Here is a 22,063-nt window from a genome sequence, read left to right as displayed (position 1 = left end):
TCTACTAGCCAGATTATGGAATATTTCAAAGCAATAGAAATAAAAAAGTAGTTTATAAACTAGAAATTAGAATTGCTAAAAACTATTTACTAAAAATGTTACCTGAAGGAGGGAGGGGAGGGCATTTGTGCTTTTTTCTCTTCTTGCATAGCTTTGGATACAGAGTGATGTCAGAAAAAGAGGCAGATTTCAGAAAGGACTGGCTTCACTGGAGCCTCTCTGTTGTTCCACCGCAGTGTGAGCGGGGTTTCTGCAGCAAGTAGACCTCCCGGGATGAGTCAGCTGTGGATGTGGGTCCCACACATAGCATGACTAAGTTGAGAAAGAAAGGCCCCACTGGGAAAAGAGACTTCAACACAGATGGAAAAAAGGAATAACAGGCTGAGAGGAAATAGCAGTTTACAGAATAGCATTTCAAAGAGCAAGTGTGGGGATCCTCATATTAAAGAAATTAAAAGGAAGAGTTAGAGCAAGCTCTTGCTGGCCTAGAAAAAGCAAACTCCACCCACTTGCTCTTATAAGCAAAACAACACAGCCAGACAGAAAAATCCACCTTGAGAAAAATTTGAAGGGCCCACTTCCTCAGATACCTGGCCTAGAGAGAACTTCAGAGAATGCCCTCCAGAGAGACACCCAGGCTACAAGTGTAAATTCTGTCAAAAAAGTGCCATCTGGCAGGAAAGGGGGCCTACCAGCTTATGAGGACTCCTATTTTATAAAATTCTGGGGTTCCAAGGACAAACACAATGAAAGAGGAATGATACTCTCCATGTTACTATGACAGCAAAGAATAAATTTTCCTACATTTTATGTTTGATGACAATAGACTTCTTAAAATAATGCAGAAACTGTTAATGCACGGTAGCTTCAAACTTCACATGACAATAAGGAAATATGGGTTAACTGAATCTACTATTTAAGGTACCAAATCAGGTAAGGAAAGTTCTGTTCTAAAGGCAAGCAGTTCTGTAAAAGTTGCTCTGTCTAATTCTGTAGTCACTAGCCACTGTGGCTATTTCAATTTAAATTTCAAATAATTAACATTAAATACAATTTAAAATTCAGCTGCTCAGCCACACTAGCCACATTTTGAGTCCTCAATACATGAGGCTAGTAGTTATTGTATTGGACACCATAGATACAGAATGTCCCCAACATCATAGAAATCGCTATTGGACAGCGCCAGACTAAAGTGTTTCCTGAATTTTAAAAAGGTTTCAATACCAAGTTTAGAAAAATAGCTCTAGATGGAGAAGAAATGAAACTATGATGTACAGTGTAGGGAGCAACATTATCTTTTCAGTTCCATAAAACAGCTATTCAGGAAGAGAAAGAACACTCAGAAGCTGGGTGTACCATAAATTTATATTTCAAAGAAGGTAGAGTATTATTACCTATTCCACTAGTGATAATGACATGAATTAATCTATACAATCTAGTTCCAATAAAATAAGTTTCTTATCTTATTTCTTTATCTTATAATACAGCACAGTTTGCAGTGCCATATTATATCTGTATTGATGTTTATCCAAAAATACGTTATGAATACATTTTAAAATTTTCTCTAATTAAAGTGATCGCAACCTCAGACCCTCCATTCTTCTGAGGTTTCTATGTTTTCTAATGTTCACATTTTCATTCACATGTTTATTATGTACTTACTTGGAATTTCTAAATAAATAAAAATGACTTCAAATTTATGATTCTGATATCACATTAATCATCAATTAATCCATTTATAATCTCTTATCATATGCTAGACTAGACATTTTGCTACAAAGGGTAATTCCTAAAATAAGTCCAGCAGTCATGAAGATTAGAATTAGTGAGACAAGATACATACAGATGAAAAGTTTGAAAAAAATACACACATGTAATATCACAAGTGTTAGTCACTGTCTAGTGGTCCAGTGGTAACTAATGGGTCCTTTTTGGCTTTGACTACCAGGAAACATACAGCTAGATTTTAAGTTTCATTAACTCATATTAATTATTCCCTCCCACATATTGCTTTCTATTTTCAGTTTCTTTTTTAACTAATATACTGTTTTGTATGGTCTCCATTGTAAGCCTTTTTATCATCATTTTGGAAACAGATAAAATATATGCTATAATAAATCAAAAGTATTTGATTTGGTAGTGAATGTTGCATAATAAAAAGGTTTTTAAGAAGTAAATGTTATTAATTATTTTGATCTTGGTAATCATACAATGTAGATGTATATTATCATGACATTGTATACCTTAAATATATACAGTTATATTTGTTAATTATTCTTCAATAAAGTTTTTTAAAAAGTGAATGATATTAATAGTGTTAGGGAGACCCTACCATGGATAAGGCAGCAGGGTGAGAAGGAGGATGCATTATAGACAGGTTAATGGAGGGCATGAAAGGGAGTGCAATCTGAGTTGGATCATAAAGGACAGGATGGAATGCAAATGGCTGAGAGCAGTACAGAAGGGCATACTCAATGAACCAGGGGTGGAAATGGGAATGTCCCACTGGCATCAGCTGGAAGGCTTTGTAGCCCATTTTGACTAGAATTAAAGAGTTCATGTGGCAGAGTGGTAGGTCATAAAGATGAAAAGACTGACCATATTCAGACCGCTGTATCCCCTACCAGTACTCATAAGTCTGGACTTTATTATGTCAGCAGCAAGAAGGCAGGAAGACTTCAAGCAGGAGTATGACATGATGAAGGTGGGCTTTCTAGAAGATAACTGGATGTAATGAAAGGTAGTCAGTCTGGATGAGCATAGAAGAGTTACAGTGTACTTGGGTAAAGGTCCAGACATGACTTGAGAAGGGCAGTGTGTAGTGACATTGGGTTAAAACCACATAAGCATCTCAAATGACAGAATTTTAGCATTGGAAGGTAATACAAGGGTTACCTTTTTAACATTAAAATAAATTTAAGAACTAATTTTTCAACTTGTTTAAAATTGTATCCATGTTTTCACCTGGTTACTATCCAAAACAGATATTTTGAAACATGTTATAAGGTAAGAATAGATAAAATGATATGAACTTCACAGACTATTGTTAAGAGGAGAGAAATGAATTGAAATGAATCTGAGATTAAATCTGACACAATCAGGACATTCTGAGAGGAGACCTTGTTGGCAAATAAATATAAGCATTTGTAACTTTTTTATTCTAAAACTTGAATGTAATGATTCTTAAATATGTATAGACACAAAATTTTCTTTAACAGTAGGAAAAGACATGCACATGGTATCAGATCAGTTTTGGTTTCAAATAATGGACTAATGCCTCTGCAATCCCTTTCAACTAGAAAGCATTTATAATGGTAATTTTTATTTTATGCTTGATATACAGAGAATCAAAGCATAAGGTTTAAAAGATCAGATTGTCTCAAAGCACTCGCTCCATGTTAATATTCTCTTCTGCTGGAATTGGTACCAGTTTTGCTTATTTGTTTGTTTAAGAGATAGCTTCACAAGGTGGTGATTGAAACTCTGCCACATATGAGGTCATGCATGGAATTCAGGATCCCCAGCTCATAAAAGAGCACTGTGGTCATCTTTGGTGGGAAATTATTCTCACATCACTGAGCAAAGGATGATACTAAAATGGGGGGTATTATTCATTCTTAAGCATTTGAGACACTTTCAAGGTCAGCCAATATTGATATACATTTTATATCCTTATTGGAGGAAAATTTTCTTCTTCTCCCTCTCCTCTAATTGCAGCCAAAAAACATTGAAGAATTAGCTCAACTTTGCTCCTAACTGAATAAAATTTCATATTGTTTGTCAAAATTTAAGACAAAATACACCAAATACTTTGGATTATGAAAACATTTATGATGTGGCTTATTCTTCTAATTAACAGCACTATTGGCTACATTTTAAAGGAGCTTAAAGAACAGCTGCAATAGTAGGTAGCATCTGGAAAATCCAGTCATTTCAAAAACCACCTGCTTATGCATCCTGCCCACTCAAGTCCATAAAAGAATAGACACTTTTATATTCTGAATGAAACTGCTTTTCAGTTTTCCCCACTTTCAACATAAGTTCTCTATGATAGAATTCCCAGAGAGAGCTAGTCCCTAGGGGCTGTGTACGCCAACCTGTGGGGTTCTGGGCCCTTTCATGATGCTCCTGGCTGGATTTGCAGTGGGGAAAGGTCAGGGATGCTGATTTCGTACAAAGATCATTTATGCCAACAAGGAAACATGCGCTTTTTCTTCTTCCAGGCTCTGGACCTTATAAAAAAAAAAAATATATATATATATATATATATACACACATATATATATATATATACACACACACACACACATCTATATTTATACTTATGTTTATATTTATATTTATATAATCTTATTTACTGTACTCTAAGGCCCTGGAGAAAAAGATTTGCATACTTTACTTCTTTTAAAAGAAAGTCTTAAAAAAGAAACCCTCAGCCCCTAGAAATATGCCTAACACATATGTGTTCAGAGGTACCCTGATATATAGGGTAAGAAAATATATTTTCTAATCCAATCAAGTTAAGACGTCCAATCAAGAAAATACATTTTTGCAACTTTTGTAACTTTCTTCTTAAAACTTGAATGTAATGATTCTTAAATACACACAGACACAAAATTATTTTTCTTTAACAGTAAAGAAAAGGCATTTACATAATAATCAGATCAGTTTTGATTTCAGCATAATGGATTAATGCTCTTATGATCTTTCAGCTAGAAAATGTGTAGTCCTGTTAGTGCAGGACTAGAAATGAAATGGGTTGAAGGATGAAAAGGCAATAGATTTCCCTTTCTCGATAGTACCTGAAAGTTTGGCTAATGAACAGGGAGCAAACTTGTTTTGCTAATAAAAACTAATAAATACAGCTCTACAAATATTTTGAGCAAGCTATTTTGTTTCTATGCTTCAATTTCTGTAACTGTAAAGAGGAGAGAGTCATTCTCGTATGATGGCATTCCCCTCAAAAGTCATTCACCTCTCACTAAACAATTATTATGTGTCTATTATTATGTGTAGGTGGCTACAATGTAGAACAAGATAGATATGAGTGCTGCTCACATAGAGTCTGTAGCTATCTCATTGCCTCTCCTCGTGCAGTTTCTTTTGTAAACTTGCTGAAATTCCTTTACCAAATTCTTCTGTCTGCAAAACCTTATAAACTTAAGGGCTTAGTTCAAAAATGGAGCCATCTATAATGCTTTGAATTTTTCCTGGGCCAGTAAACAAGGCAGGGGCAAAATAAGGAACATATATTTTTCAACAAGTTGTCCCTGTTTTTGTCCTACAAAAAGGGAATTAAATTATAGAAAATATTTTAGTTGTTCTGTCATATCTCTCTTCCCATTGACTTTCAACTTCTAATCTTCCTATTGAAATTTGAAATTTAAATCCTTAAACTTTTACAGCCTCTTTACAAACTCAAGAGGGCTCTCAAATTTGGCTGGGCATTAAAATCACCAGAGGAATTTTTGAAAATACAGAGGCCTGAGCCTAGCAAAGATCTTTTAAATTCGAACAAGGTTGGCACCTAAGGATCTATATTTTTCAAAGCTCCTATATTTTACATTGTGAAGTTAGGTTTAGAAATTGCTGTACACAAGGTTGGCTTAAGGATATATACCCTTAAAGACCTATATGTGTATGGTTCTGCCCTAAAAGACAGATGACTGTACAGTAACACTACAGTTCTAGATGTTCTCCCTACCAGAAGAATTCTTGAGGGTTGAGCCAGTTTAAACTCCACCAGAGAGTTTTGAAACACCATGGAGGGCTCACAAATCAACTTTGCTCAAAGGTCCTCCATCCCTTGAGGCCACCTGGGTTTATAGCCAACCACAAGTTTACAGCCTCAGAATGACCTAGGAGTGGGGTAGCCATATGCTTTAGGTTCTCTCATACAGTCCAGTTAATACTGGTCAGCACTGAGTAACTATTACTAGTGCCCCTTTCATGCCTATAAGTGTCCCACTTTGGAAGAAAAATATGGTCACAAATGGATTGGCAATGGCCTGTAACTGAGCTCTAAACCTGGAATACATTGGAGGTCCCTATGCACACTATTTTCTAGCAGAACAGGCAGAATTTCCACATGTCATGCCTTTCTTTCCTCTCCAGTCTCCAGTGTTATCCCTTTCCTGCCCTTCATCACAGCCATCAAGTTTGAAGGAGAAGCTCTTAAACACCAATCTACACTCAAACCTTTGTTTCTTCCCCTGCAACAGAGGGTTAATGCAACTGACGTCTTTCCATCACATAGTCTGTCACCTATTCATTCAAAGATTGAATGTTTAAAATAGTTTGAACTATTTTTCAGTCAGTCCAGGAAACATAAAATGACATTCTTTCATATGAACCATTGTTTAGAGTGGGGGAAGTGCTTTTAATGTTGTCTTAAAGGAAATCTGCATGATCCATGTACTGCAAACTACCAAGGGAATTAATTGGTAGAACAGATTTACACCTGCACAGAATACTTATTTCCTGCCTCTCACAGAAACTATGTTGATGTTTCAGATATAAAATACATTTTGTTTTCTTTATTGAACCTTGATATGTCTCTCATTAGTCATTATTTCATGGCATGGCAGGGGAATACATATTCCTTAACCCATAACCAAGCTTCCCCCTAGCCATTGTTAGCTGTTTAGGCAATTAAGAGCCAGGCATTTTAATTTTAAGGAGGCTTGAATTCATTATAATGGTGAGTGTATGTACCTAATATTCCATTTCATAGCAATTTAAAAGTGGAATTTTTTAAAGCCACATTCAATATATAAATCTTCTCTGAGCCCAGCAAGGACATTACAATATAAACAGACATTGATAGAATCTATGTAAGAAGATAAATTGTGTCTAGAGATTGCACTGAGTCATCCGATGTTTGCTGCAGGTAGCAAACATAATTATATTTTCTCATATACAATGAAAAACTGGAAAAGATGCTGATTTCTGGACCTAAGTAGTGAGAATGTAGGTGATTGGGAGGAAAAGCAACAAAGATAAAGAACCACAAGGCCCTTGCCTGTCTTGCCCCCTGCTCTGTGCTGGACTTGGCTTTGCACGTGACAGCTCCAGGATCCCCACATGCATTTCTGTACATGAAGCTGCCATGTCTGATGACACAATCACTTGACTTAGCACCCAATCACTGCTCCTGCCCCCAGGGGGTTTAGAGTTTAGCAGGGAAGCATACATAAAATGAATCTGAGTGAGGCTGTATAACTAAGGGAGAGGCTGCAGCAGGGCACAAAGCAAGGAGTTCTCACCAGCCTCCAAAGGCAAACACATGTTCACCAGGTGCTGGAGAAAGGAAAGTGTGCTTGGTATCTTCTGGGCAGCAGCAGGGCGGCCAGAGCAAGGGACCCAAGCAGGAACCAGATGAGCAGGGCCTCTGTGCCCAGCCAAGGTGTTTGGACCTCTGTAGGCCTTGGCAACCCACAGAGGCATTAGTAGGCCAGGAAGTGGCCTGACGAGATATGGCCTTGACTACAGAAAGGACTGACGTCAGTGCCATGGAGCCAACCACAGGGAGTAAGGTGGGCAGCAGGAGTGAACCAGGACATGGATGCTCCCTACAGCACCACCTACAGGCGACTCAGGGGCATAGATTATGAGCAATCCTCCAATGGCCCTTTGAGGTGGTGCTATTATTATTCTCACCATCACATCTGTTTTGCAGATAAGATACTCAGGCTTAGCTTCTTATGCAGAATTACATAGGTGAGAAGTGGTAGAGTCAGAGTCTGAACGCAAACCGCGAGACCCCAGAGCCTGGGTTCTTACAGTGGATGGGCAGCATTTGGCAGGAGGGGTTTTGGAGGTCCTGTGTTGAGCATGACAAGCCTGCAGTTCTAAGGTCAGACTTTAGACTTGGCAGGTGGGTTCGGCAGGAGGAGGAAGGTCTAATGTAAGAACTAAAGACAGAGGTGGGGTACAAAGTGGGGGTGTGGTCTCACTGACTAGAATTGGAACCAGACAAGCTACAATGCTGGTTTATGTTGAATCACCTGAGTCTTTGAAGCACCCAGTCTGCCACAGTGCCTGGGTGCGGCTGATCCTGAATGAGCAGAGAGGAGTAGGTGTGAGAGAATGAAGCAGGTCCTGACAGGTACTTTGCATGTAAGAGCTCCGTTTAAGATTCTCAATTTGCCCATTCAATTTCCATAGACATTCATGCCATTACAACAATATGTTGTAAAAACAGGAAACAATTGAGAAAAACCTTAGTTTTCTGCTAGTGGGAGAAATGCCTATTTAATCCTGAAATTAGTTTCTCTGAGACTTCCTCCCTAGTAATTACATATTCATTCTCAAAAACAAATGCCAGAAGCAAGGAACAGATTTAATAAGATTTAATAGTGCATTTTACAAGCCACCAGTAATCGCTCAGAAGAACAATTAAAATGTTCTGTCAATCATGGCTCACTGTTTGCCTTTTCTATACCATTAGCAGTAAAAATATGCAGCTGGAAATGGATATATCAAACTCTACCATTCCAAGGAAAAGGAATTGCAATCAGTTAGACTTCATCAGCAGCTTTTTCAGTTAGGTCAACAGATCTCTCTTCCTCGCATGAATTCTAAGCGTCAGGCTTTTTAGTAGGGAGAGAAGATGTCTTTCTAAAATAGTTAATAACCCCCAATTCACCAAACTATTTTGGGTAAACCCCTCTATTACTTTAGTTAGAGGTAAGAATGATAATCACTCTCAGATAACATGCTCCCCAGAAAGGCCATTCAGCAAGTATTTAGGAAGCACCTGGGAAATGTTAGGAAGCACAGGCACCGAGGATGTCCCCAGTCCCACGGCACCACGGCCTGCCTGACGGGACTTCAGCCATCTGCCAGGGGTCCCCTCAGAGATTTCGTCTCCACCAGCCATCCCTCACCATCCTCACTGGAATTGGTCAGCTCTTCTCTTTGCTCCCCCCACATTTTGTTTTATCTCTATTTTAGCCTATATCAAAGCCTTCTGAGTATTCCGCTCTTTATCCCCATGCCCCTCTCCTGCCTCCCCGCCCCCTTCATGCCTGAGTCCTTCAGAGCAGCACAGTGCCCCTGGAGGCCCCAGTACTGTAGCTGCCCAGTACCTATGCCAGGGCCCCACACCGAATCTACCGTCATAAAATGGATGCTGGATTGAGTCCGCTGAAAAGAATCTTCAGTTCTTCTTTAAGTAACGGAAAGTCTCCCGGGAACAAAAAGATAGTAGGATCACATTATGGAGTGTCTTCTTTTGCCCCTGTTCTCCATAGCAGCCATACTTAAAACTTTGTAAGAAAAATTATATCCAAGTAAGTAATAAATCCGAAGCTACTCATTCTCTTTACTAAAGAGAAAATATGTTCTAATACATGTATATACTTATTAAGAATTTTACTTTTATCTCCAGTTTGAGGAGGACACAGACAGATCTCTCTTGAGCCTCCCAGTAAGCAGGCTGAGGCACCTGGACAGTCTCTGAGGCCTGGAGGCCAAGGCTAATCTAAGCATCTGGCAGGCAGGGCAGGCAAATTCCCAGAATGCCAAGAGATGCCATCTCCATTGCTTGGCATTGACCCCTGGAGTCAGAAGTGAGAAGGCTGAGGGTTGGGTCTCAGGCCGCATGAGAACTCCCCCACCAACAGACGGGTGGAAGAGCTCCCTGCCAAACCCTATCTGCCCCTGGAAAATGGCACACAAACATCAGAGGAATGACTGAGTCAGGAGACAGCTCTGAAGAAAAATCCAAAACCTTTCGCACATGAACAAAACAGCAGCTTTGAGAAACCCAAGCCTCTTCCTTCTCCTTCGCTTTACTAATTCTAGATGTGAAGTACACAGAGCGCTGAAATTTTACCAGCTGGGAGGCAGTGACCATTAATCCACTATTCCACCAGCATAGAAGTTTGTTTGTACCTTAGAAGTGGTCTCTCACAGATCTCAGATCGCGTCTCAAAGAAAAAAATAGTAGGCAAAACACTTAAATGTCTCTAGAAGGGATTATACATCATTCAGTTCATTATTGATGTCTGTGCCAAGTGAAATGAATATATGCTCTTTTTCCAGATGTGCCTCTTTCTCTTGTCTCCTATTATAGGAAATGGATTTATAGTAATATGTACAAAAGTAAGATGTTAGTTGGACTCCAAATAGTTTCCCTGTTGAGAAGCCAAGTTAGGAGACCAGAATCATTATTCAATTAAGAATAGGTGGGACTAGGAAGTAGCCAGACATCAAAAAGTGGTGATGAAATGTGTAATGTGAATTTCATACAGCCAGGACCACAGTCTTAGCATGCTTACTATTTTATTGATGACTGAAGTGAACAAGTTAAGAGTACTCACAACTTACAAATGATGTCAATTACAATGGCCTTGTTAACATGTATGCTAAAAATAACATCAAAGTGATTTTGACAAATCACAAATAGCCCATAAAAATAAGATAAAGACCAATACAAAGTGACTTAATGTTAAATTACTGGAAATAAAATATATAGAAATTAAGTGGGAAACAGATTGTTCCTGAACATTAAACATTTCAATAATTTAATGGTATTTTAAAAGAAGCATAATGAATAGAATCAAAAGGACAATGCAATCAGAAATGTCACACACAAGATTCTCCATTTGCTGTTTGTTGGACTTATTAAGAATGGATTCCTATTTTCATCTTATGAAGGAGGCAGAGATGCTGTGAAGACCCTAGTGAAGAGCAAAAGGAAGGAGATAAGGGATGAAGAGAACCCTCCCAGTATGGCTGGGGAGAGACTGTTTTGTTTAGATGATTTGTTAAAAGAGGCAGAAGGAATCATGGACGACAATGGCCTTCAGTTACTGCCAGGTTGCTATGAGACTTACAAGAAAAATACTTTTCAGACACAATCTCCATTCAGGATGAGGAAAAAGGAGGAAGGGGTGTACACTTAAGTTTTTAAAAAAGTGTTAGGTTACATGGGAAAATAAAGTCCAAGTAATAAGAGTGGCTAATTCTAAGAATATGTCACAGGAGGTTGTTTTGTAATAGTTGGGTGTTAAATTCCTTGTCTATGTAACTTCTCAAATCCTTCTACCTCTACAGTCACAATTTGGTGTATAACAACATTGACATACAGTCTCAATACTTAAGCATAGTCACATGTATGAACATTTTCCTGTATTCCAGCAGGATACCTGGTCTGTCTGGGGGGAAAGTGGAGTTAATAAAGCATTGTTTTAAATAGTGGTTGAGAATGCGAGTGGTAAACATCTGAAAGTAGAACACTGCAAAATGCATGCATTGTATGTACCAAAAGGTCAGTATGAAACATTATGACAAGCCTGACCATCCACTCCCTCCTACACATTGCATATTCACACAGTTCTGCAGCTTTCATAAACCCCTATTGTGATTTAAGCTCATGAGAGAGTATGGCTTCTAAAAGGGTAGCTGTTTTGACATTAGGCTAGTGGTTCTTTACCCTATCTGCAAATCATCTGGGGACCTTTAAAAATACTGTTGTGCACACGTATTCCCTAAAAATTCTGATTGAATTAGTTGATGATGGGATTCAGGCCTATGCATTCTTTTTTGTTTTTAAAGATCTCCAGGTGATGATATTGTATAGCCAGAACTGAGTCTGGTTTAGACTCTCAGTTAGAATTTCTCAATAATATGTGCCATGATAAAACTTCATGGACCATAACGGTCACAGTGGGGAAATTATTACTTCTCTACATCCTCATTTTGGGGAGTCTGTAGCATTTTTAACAGAATATGATATTTGTCACTCAAATTCCTGTAACGCTATAGAACTCTACTATGGCAATTGCTTAAGATAGACTTTGTATGTGGGATAAATTAAGTGTTACTTATATAATCCAGTCCTGTTGTTTTCCCTTCCCTTTGCTTGTTATTTCTATTCTCCACAAAATGAAGATCAGCTGGTTAAAGTGTCAAACTATCATCCCATCCCCCTTTTCCTACCTGGGTTCATGGCTCAGGCATACTAGTAATGGAGCTGACAACATGTACTAGATTTTCTCCTAATGATGCAGAGGCCACAGGGAGCTTCAGTGGACCTAGGTGTCCTTCATTTCTCCATTGCCTAGCATAGAGAAATGCCAGACATTGAGAAATGCTTTACTGTTGCCAATAACTCCTCAGAGCAGATAGGAAAACTGAGTCTCGGAAGAAATCTGAATTCCAGCTCTCTCTTGGACACTGACACCAAGCTTGGGCCTTGGAAAAGTCACTTGGACCCTCTGGACATCAGTTTCTTCATCTATAGCAGTCAAAAAGTCAAACTAGGTGACCTCTGAGTCACTTTCATTTTTAAAATTATGTAATTCCACTTGACCAGTATTCATAAAAGAGTGGAAGCCTGTAAGTGTGCATAAAAATACACGCAGAGAGAATAGTGGATGATCCCTCATCGATACTATTTTGAATACCTTATCCCTAGATTTTACCAATAACTCTCACTCTTAATAAGACTTTGGGATTCAATTAAGTCACCTTTGGATACTGAGCTATCAACAGTATGCCAAATATAAGTATAACACAAATAAATATTTGGTACGGAAGAGATCAAGAGCTGGAGTTCATCTCCCCCTCTCTTCTGGACTCAGAACTCTGCCTTCTTCCCTTTTATTGCCCTTTACTCCAAATTGGCTATTTGTGTTCAGTTCTAAAGTTAGTTCTAAACCTTCAGTCATTTTTTTTTGTAACCAGCCAATTCGTCTTGGTACACATAACAGAGAGTGCATAATTACTTGCAACTTTAGTTAGAACAATAGTCCTAAAAAGAGCTAGCTAAATAGAAAACGTTCAGACTTTCTTAGTGCTAACAGTTGTCAAATTCACCTAGTTCATGGGACCACATTTCTGCAGTTCTTTTAACAGCCCATCTGTGAGCGATAGGATCAGATGACTAAGAGCTACAGGCAAAAGCACTATTACTTTGAGTCAGATTTTCCCAGCTATAAAGAGTTTGTTCCTCTCTTACCCGTACAAACCCTACAAGGTTTAGCATTTAGGGCTCTATATAATTTTAATATCATTACTTAGCACCCCAGCTATATGAATCTAAAAAGTTGCTTGAATTCCAGACTACCTGGACAGTCTTAGGAAACTCGTCAACTCCCTAAGCAAAGCTATGCCTAAATGTGTAGGTCTGAACCCAAATATCATAAGCAGAAACTGAATCAATCTGTTTTCCCTGACACTGGTCACCTTTTGATCGCTCTTTTACTGATATTACTATGACTGGGTTAGAACAAATGAATGTAATCAATAAATGCAATTATTGACCCTTGAGCCAGATAATACCACTTTCAGAATTTTCTTTCCCAAAGAAAATTTGATCAGGTTGGTGCTCTTATAAACAGGAGAAAGAGAGAACTACAACTTAGCAAGCAGCAGCATTCACTAATTCAGTCATTTATTCAACAAATACTAACTGAGTACCAACTAGGTTCCAGGGAATTTACAGTCTAGTAGCAGAAATACTTATACACACACACACATGCACACACACAATCAAACCATTAAGTAAGTGTGGGATAGGCTAGATAAAAAACATCCAGGTGAGAAAAGGGATGGAGACAAGAAAGAAGTCTTTGAAGAAAGAACATTTAAGTGACATTACAAATAACTCAGACTTAGTCTGGTAAAAAGTGATAGTATTACAAGCAAAACCAACAGCAGGTGGGAAGGTCCCAAATCAAGAAAGGGCTGGGTCATTATCCTGGGAGAAATTATTCAAAATTTCACTCTAAATTCAAGATGTTAATGATTTGGGAAGGGGCAAGAGAGGGACTTCCTCTATTACCTTAAAAGTAAGGCAGTGCACCAGGAAGGGACATGGTCTCTCCTGGTAATGATTCCTGAGCTACCTCGTGCACCAGGATCTGTTTTATTTGCACTGTCCTCTTCTCAAAGACCCATAGTCAGCTCATTGACCCTAGTCCAGAGTCCTGGCTGTGTTTCCTGGTTTCCCTTATTCCATCATAAAAAAAGTAGGTGCTTCCTAAATATTGAATGAATGAACTCACAAGGCCACAGTACTGTAACCTAAAGGGCAGGAAACATGCAAGCACTGTAGGCTGTAATATTTCTAAAGCTTAGGTCCTGTCTCATCATATCACATTCTGATTTTCTAGAGCAGCAGTTTTCAATCAGGAATAATTTTGCCCCCCACACAAGGGGACATTTGGCAATATCTAGAGACATTTTTAATTGTCACATTTAGGGGGTGCTACTGTCACGCTACTGTCCTCTGGTAGGTAGAAGACAGGGATGTTGATAATCACCCTGTAGTGCACGGTCACACCCCCAACCTCATCCCAACAACAAAGAATTATCTGGCCCAAAATGCCAGCAGGGTCCAAATGGAGAAACCCCGTGGTAGAGGTTGGGGGGCTATGTTTTAGAAGCCACATAGTGGTCTATGATTATCCCTGCTTAGTCCTTACAAGAACCCTAGTGTAGATCCTTTTCCTCAGGTGCCAAGCAATGTTCAAACCTGCAGATATTTATTTCATTCATTTTCTATTTGTTTAATAAACAGACTGCAAGCACTGGAGGAAAAATATTCCAGCAGTGAGGTAAGATGAAAGCTATTAGTAACCCTAGTTTGACTTAACTGAATGGTAGGAAACAACCTCTGCCATCAGGAAGTGAATTGTAGAAACTGAAAAGAAGTTAAGAGTGTTTAAAAAGCTCTGGTTCAAACAAATGTCTATGCAGGCCAATGGGTAGCCTGAAAATGATGAAGATATTTCCGTTTCTTGTGTCTTTGACAGAATGGAAAGAGACTTTATTTTCCTTAGTGCAGTAATCTTTCATATTTGTCCCATGACACACCCAGAGTTTAAAGAATAACAAATTCCCAAGTATAAACACAGAATTTCATGAGTGGGTGAGGTCTCTGGATGAATCCTTGTAATTGTGTGTTTGGATAAAATAAGATTTCCATGCATTAAACAATGCAGGACTTTTCTATTTGGGAAGAGAACTTTCAACACTTTGAAGGACTGCAGTTTGTTCTCCTGAAGGATGGCAAACATAAGCAGCTCCAAGATATCCCTCTTCCCTGTTCAAGTTCAGTGCTTCAGCTTCAAGATTCCAATAGTGTCAGCCCTTGTGCGGCCTATTTTTATCCTGTTCACTGTTCCATATCACTCGTTTGGTGGCACTCAACATCAACGAGTGCCACCAAATCAATACCAGAGGCTTAGATTAAAAAAAGGAATCAAAAGATATGCAGCCTGCTTTTGTCCCAAGTCATTTGCAGCTAAGTGCTTTTCATGATCATGAAAATGTGAGGGTATGTGGACAGATTCAAGATGGTTCAAGGTTCCTGAAGAAAGCTCATTGCCAGTTAGTTGGTCTTAGGTGCACCAAAATGTGGTTCTTAAGTTTCCACTAGGATCCCCAGAAGAAAGGGTGGGTAGCCTATTCAAAGGGGTATGAAAACACTCTGGAACCCCAAAATCATCTCATCACTGATAGTTTTTAGCCATTTCAAAGGGATATATATTTGTTTCCTAGGGCTGCCTTTAAAAAGTATCAGAAATTGGGTGGCTTAAAGCAACATAAATTTATAGTCTCATGGTTCTGGAGGCTAAATGTCCAAAAGCAAGATGGCAACAGGTCCACACTCCCTATGATACCTGTAGGGGAATCCTTCCTTGTCTCTTTCTAGCTTCTGGTGGGTTTACTGGACATCTTTGGCACTCCTTGGCTTGCAGCTGCATAACTCCAGTCAATCACATGACCTTCTCCCTGTGTGCCTTCATCATTACCACCTTCTTATAAGGATGCCAGTCATGTAAGACGAGGGGGCTACCCTACTCCAGTATGACCTCATCCTAACTGTATCTGCAAGACACCATTCTCCAAACAAGGCCACATTATGAGTTATTGGGTATTAGGATTTCCACATGTCTTTTTGAGGGGAAACAATTCAATGCATAACAGGATTTAAACTAGGAATGTATATCTTTGTTATCAAAACAGGGAAATTTAAATTTTCAAGGCATAATACAAACCCTATCATAATTCACACTCCCTCCTAAGAAGAGCAAAAGATGGAGAAACCTGGCACTTCTCTTCAAACTAAAGGAAAGGAACAATACAGCAAAAAGAAATTAAAGCAAAGAGAGTCCTGTCTACTTGGTATTAGTTCTGATACATCCAGGCACGTGGTCAGCTGGGGCATCTTCTGCCTGAGGGCATATTTGGTCTCTGTGTGCCTCATGTTTATAATGAACTCCAGAAGGCTGATGTACCTGTTAGAGATGAGCTAATCCTTATTATTTGCTTAACGACAGAATGCAAAATAAGCACTTACCTGCATGAAATGATTTCAGGAATGCCAAGAGGCTCTCCTTTTCCAAAATATCTTCTCCATCCTCCCAACACAGTTACTGAAATCCTAGACACTTCCCCACCTCTCCTGGTCAGGGTTGCCTGGGCCAGAAGCTCCTGATGTAGCCCTGATCATTGCACCAGTCCTGGTGAATGTCCCAAACATTTTGCCTAAGTTAAATCATTTGATACACAGAAAAATCCTATGAAGTGGGCACTATTATACCCACAAGTTACAGATGAGAAACTAAGACACAGAGAGATTTTAGTAGCTTGTGTGAGAATACACAGCAGAGATTCAAACCCAGCCATGTGTTACCAATCTTTTCATAAGTAGGGAGCAACATGGTAAGTGACCTACTATCATGCCCACTCAAATCTGAGTATCAAGAGTTTTCAGATCCTATCACTTAGCAAAGAATGAAGCTTAAGGCAGCTCTTGTTTCTCAGTGTCCCCCCTAGACCATGCGCATCAAAATGTGAGGAAGAGGTACATATACCTGGACCCTACCCTCAGACCACCAATTCAGAATCTGCATTTTAACAAATATCTCCAGAAAACTTTGAGGGTACTAATGTTTGAGAACTCCTGGCCCTACAGGAATGGAATAAGGTAAAGGTACAATGTTATGGGAAGCCAGAAAAAGCCAGAGAGAGAGATGACAAGGCAATAGGGATCCTGACAACCAATGGTCAGTCAGATGACCCAGGAGTCCTGTCCAGAGAGGAACTCAGGTGCTGGGGAGTGGGGGTAATACTGAGCATGGAGGTTTGATAGCAGAAGGAGACCACCCACATCCTCTGGCTTGGATCACATTCCCTGTTCTGGTAGAAATGGTTATTTGCCCTCAAGGAGGTATTAATTTGGATGGGAAGCATGGGTGCAGGTGAGGGAAAGCAATCAGAACGTGTGAATTCAGAAATCCTACATGACTATGTTTGAATGAGAAGGATTGCATAAACAGAATGAGGACTTTGATGTTGGGGTTCAAGAGAGTGCTATGATGGAATGAAAACTAAATAAGGATCCAGGAGACAAAAGTCCTGGGTTTGGTCCAGTCAGTGATTACAATCTCCCTGAGGTTCAGTCTCCTAGTCTGTAAAATGGGGGAAATAACACCTGCTTTGCATGTCCACACATAAGGAATGTGATTCAAGCCCACTGAGACATATAATACTCCATAATATGTTATTGCTATTCCAGGGCCTCTGTAAAAGTCTCCTGCCTCAGAATATACCTGTCAGACTGATGCCTAAAGTCTATTAATGACACATAAAAGACAATTGGCTGTGATGCTCTGCTTTGCTCTACACTGCTGCCAAGAAAAAAGCACAGTCACCTAAATTCATTCTAAAGTACAGATTACTTTTTTGGCCCCTTCCCTGCACTGGGGACACACACACACACACACACACACACACACACACACACACACACACGAAAACATGAGGAAGAGAAAAAATTCACTCTTCTCACCCTGTCCCTTCCCCATTGCTGTGCTCTGCTGATTCCCCACAGGGCTGGGCCCAGCTGCTGTTTCTGCTTGCACCCCTGCTTCCTTTAGAAGGCCCCTCCCTATCATACTCCAGTGTGTGCCCCCTGCTTTGGGGCCCAGGTCTACACAATTGTAGTTATTCCGATCATTAGGGAAACCCAACCGAGCAAAAACATGCTTTCATCAGTATTTTCTTTATCATTTTTCCTCAGATGTGAAAATGTCTGGGTTTGAATTGTCCCCCTCCTCTGTGGTCTTTCCATGCTGCCCAGGCCACCTAAATGATAACCAGCCCTCCACTTCATTTTGATCAGAATGGGCATGGCATTATAGAGCTATGGTGATATTTTAGAACATCGCTTTGAATAAAATGGAATACCAAAAAAAAGTAGATAAATAAAAGTACTCTTGTGATACAAGACTAAGAATTCATGGGCAATAATCCAGTGGTTAGTGAAATAGCTGCTTTTAAATACTGTAGTTATTGAGATGTTTATTTGCTAATTAATGTGTGCATAGATAAGTGCAGCAGACACAGATGCCTTAAATCCTGGTTTGGTCCTGTCATATATGAGTTAAGTGACCTTTCCTTAGTGGGAAAATACAAGACTATTTTCCATTCTTATTATTAAGATAACCAAGAACTTTACAAGTTTGTGAAGAGAGGCAGGTGAGTGAAATAGAATACTTTAAATGTAAAATATTGTGACTCTGAGGCATCTGTAATGTCTGGAAAGAAACACAAGGGAGTTTAGTCCAAAGTGAGGGACTCGAGGGTCCCAGCTGGAGGCCCAGGAACTGTAGATCCCCTCTGCACCCCTCCCCCTGCACCCAACCCTCTTCTCTCACCCACAGAGGTAGCTAACTAGCCCACCTTTTACTCTCTTCCAACTCGAAACCCTGATTAAAAATGTAGCCCCCTCCTTTCCTCCGCAATCCTGTGCTCTTCAAGGTGAAGCTGCCCAGTGCCTGCCACCCCAAGACGGCCCCAAACCACATCAGTGTTCCTACCCCGAGTTTACATTTTTCCTACAGCTGTGTGTGGATCCTCTGGAAATCCAAGCAATCACAGGCATTAACACAATCCAGGCCTCCTGTTTTCAGTCAGGGCTACAAGAACACTGCAGCCTTTTCCCCCATTAGTGCCAGTTTGGCCGGGTAAACACATGGGTATTTGCCCTTGCCCCTGAGAAAACGCATGGGCATTACAGCAAAGTTCCTGTGTTCTGGTAACATTTAATTGTGCTGGTTCTCAACCCTCTTTACACCCACCCACTCACACACATTTATCCGATTGACTTCAAAGGCCTCTCAACATGTTGGAAATATGTGTGAGAAGAGTGAAGGGAGTTTTAAGTTAGTTTAAACCCTCTTTCTGTATGACTGGGTTTGGTACATACACTGGGATTTTAGAAGTGCACATTTGATTTTTCAAAAATGTACATTTGTTTATGCTGGGTTTAGAATCATGAAAATCAGAATTTCTATTGCCAGTTTGTGCATTTTTCATAGTAAATAGTAGTCATTCATCCTTGTCCAATAATACATATTTATAGTTTAAATTAGGGCAAGCTTTTAAAAAAGAATTTCCATTTCATTATTCACCAACTTCCAGATGCCATCCAGCACATGAAGAGCTCCCAGAAACAAACAGGAAGAAAACTAGGGCTTTGAGGCATGGGGGCGGGGGGAAAAGCAGCATGGACAAAAAGGGGCTGTCACTAAATCCAAAGAGCACAGTATACTCCAGTTTAGATTTCTGCATGAAAAAAAAAAGAAGAAATCTTGTCAAAAATATAGCCCCCAGGCCCTACCCCAGAAAGTCTGATATGAGCCTGAGCACCTACATTTTAACAAACAACCTTTCCCAGTTGGTTCCCCTGCCACACTGCCCCTGCTGATAACCCCTGGGAACTGAGCAGCCCTGTGCTAGTACATTCAAAGTATTACAGTCAAGAGTCTAGATTTGGTAATGGGTCCTCTAGATGAAGCTGGCTTTTAGTCTTTAGTGCATATCTGGTTAAACCCAAGACACATCAGGTTTATGAAAGACAGCACTATCAATAAACTTTCCTAATACCCCATTTGATGTGAATTGCAGAGAGTTGAAAACTTCCCTTCTCAAATTTCCAGACTTGGCCCCAGGACCAAATTCCAGGACATTTATATACATTCATTATATATATTTTTATATAAGCATGAAAATTTAATTATCTAATAGAAAAGAACAATAAAATAAAAAATAAGAAATGGTAATCAAAATAAAGGTGGTTTGTCTTGGAATTGTATTAGCTGTCAATGGCTGCATAACAAATTGCCCTAAAGTTTAGTGGCTTAAAACAACAATCATTTATCATCTTACAGTGTGTCAGGAACCCAGTGTGACTTAGCATAATGGTTCTGGTTCAGAGCCTCACACAGGCTGCAATCCAGGTGTCAGGGCTGGGGTCATCTCAAGGCCCAGCTGGCTGAGGACCCATTTCCAGGTTCACTCACATGGCCAACGGCAGGATTCACTTCTGCCCAGGCTGTTGGGCTGAGGACCTAAGTTTCTCAATGGTTGTTGGCCAAAGTCCTCCCTCAGTTCCTTCCACATAGACCTCTCTCCCCATAGGGCAACTTACAACATGGCAGCTGGCTTCTAGCAAAGCAAGCAAGCAAGAGAGCAAGAAAAGAAGCAAGACAGATTCAATAGTCTTTTGAAACCTAATCTTAGAAATGACATGCCATCAGTCTTGCCATATTTTATTATTTACATGCAAATTGCTAAATTCATCCCACATGCAAGAGGAGAGAGAGCATTACATAGGACGTGAATATCAGGAAGTGGAGATGGGGAATCATTGGGACCCTAAGATGTTAGACGCTGTCTAATTTATGTTAATTTGTTTCTTCCATAGTTAACTTATTTACGTTTTGCTAAAACTAAATGTTGATGTAAAGCAAACATTTTCTGAAACAGTTTAGGCAGCATCTTATGGGACTAGAGTCGAGTAGCGCTGGAAATAGACACTGAGGTTAGAAATTGGACTCGGGCTTCTAAAGGGGATGTGCACCTACCATGCCAACCAGCAGGAAAGAATATTAATTACTATATCACTTAGGAATGCTTTCTGCAACGGGTAGCTGCGAAAATCCAAATAGCTGTGGATTAAAAACAAGGGAATATATGTGTCACATAAGTCTAGAGGAGGACAGCCACTGGCTTTGCTGTGATAGCTTGATAATGACAGACGCAGCATGTTCCATTTTCTAATTATGCAAGACATCTCATCGTCCCAGGATGACTTCTCTACGTTAAGGAAATGCATCATATTCGAAGCAGGATGAAAGGGGGAAAAGGGCCACATCATACACTTCTGTTTCTTTTAATAAGGAAAAAAAAGCTTTCCTGGAAGTCCCACCCAGTAGGCTTCCACTTACATCTCATCGGCCAGAACTGGGTCACATGTGCACCTTAAACCAATCACCAAGGAGACTAACACTGACGTTACAATGACAAATCTAAACCAGCCATGACTTATCTCTGAGATCAAAGGATTATTTTTATTACTTGAATAAATTAGGATTCAGTAGACAGGGATGTAGGACTATGGATGTCAAGCAGACAACACACAAGTCTTCTGCAAACATATTTTGCATTGTTATTGTGTTCTATATATCCTGTATACTTAGATCTATATATCTAGTCTAAAAGGAAATTTTCCTATAGAAATAATATACAAGCATCACTGCTCATGAAATCCTAATGTACTTAAAGCTTCTTGAAGCTTTATTTATTTCCTTATTCAGAAATAACATGTCCAGATTTTGAGACAAAAAATGGCCCCATTTAAAAAAATCATGTGTACATATGTTCTATAAATATTGCCATCAGATATGTTTAACAAGATGAAATCTTCTGAGATTTACTGTATTAGCCAAGTATTATGAAAACACAAGACAAATTGCTTTTCTTGTGGCTAGATTTTTGTTAATTTATATTTCTCAAACTGTAGCATCATAAGTCAATATTTCACCAAAGAATTTAATGTCATTTATAAAAATCTAGTAATATAAACTGTTGGTCCCTTATAAAGCATCCATTAAGACACAGAAATATCACTATAGCACATTTATGCCTTTAGCACATTTATGCCTTTGATCTTGAGGTCTGTATAATGATTCTTGCCAGAAGGGCAACTTGTTCCACAGATTATAGAACAAAAAATCAGTTCCTAGAGGAGCAGCTCAAC

The 22,063-nt window shown here is 39.4% G+C and overlaps 2 protein-coding genes across 3 annotated transcripts in view; one reads left to right on the top strand and one right to left on the bottom strand.

Moving 5' to 3' along the window:
* The window catches only part of TFEC (transcription factor EC), a 629,038-nt gene that overhangs the window by 505,563 nt on the left and 101,412 nt on the right, over nt 1-22,063 (bottom strand). Inside the window, exon 2 of the mRNA XM_073238555.1 lies at nt 4,098-4,232. The gene's annotated coding sequence lies outside the window, so the exon portion shown is untranslated. The remainder of the gene's footprint in view (nt 1-4,097; nt 4,233-22,063) is intronic.
* CAV1 (caveolin 1) overlaps nt 1-22,063 on the top strand; it is a 31,773-nt gene that overhangs the window by 2,980 nt on the left and 6,730 nt on the right. The window lies entirely within an intron of this gene.

This window comes from Manis javanica, chromosome 6 (assembly GCF_040802235.1).
Source record: "Manis javanica isolate MJ-LG chromosome 6, MJ_LKY, whole genome shotgun sequence".
Classification (NCBI taxonomy): Eukaryota; Metazoa; Chordata; class Mammalia; order Pholidota; family Manidae; genus Manis; species Manis javanica.
Note: the sequence above shows the minus strand (reverse complement) of the source record. Positions and strands in the feature narration are given on the sequence as shown.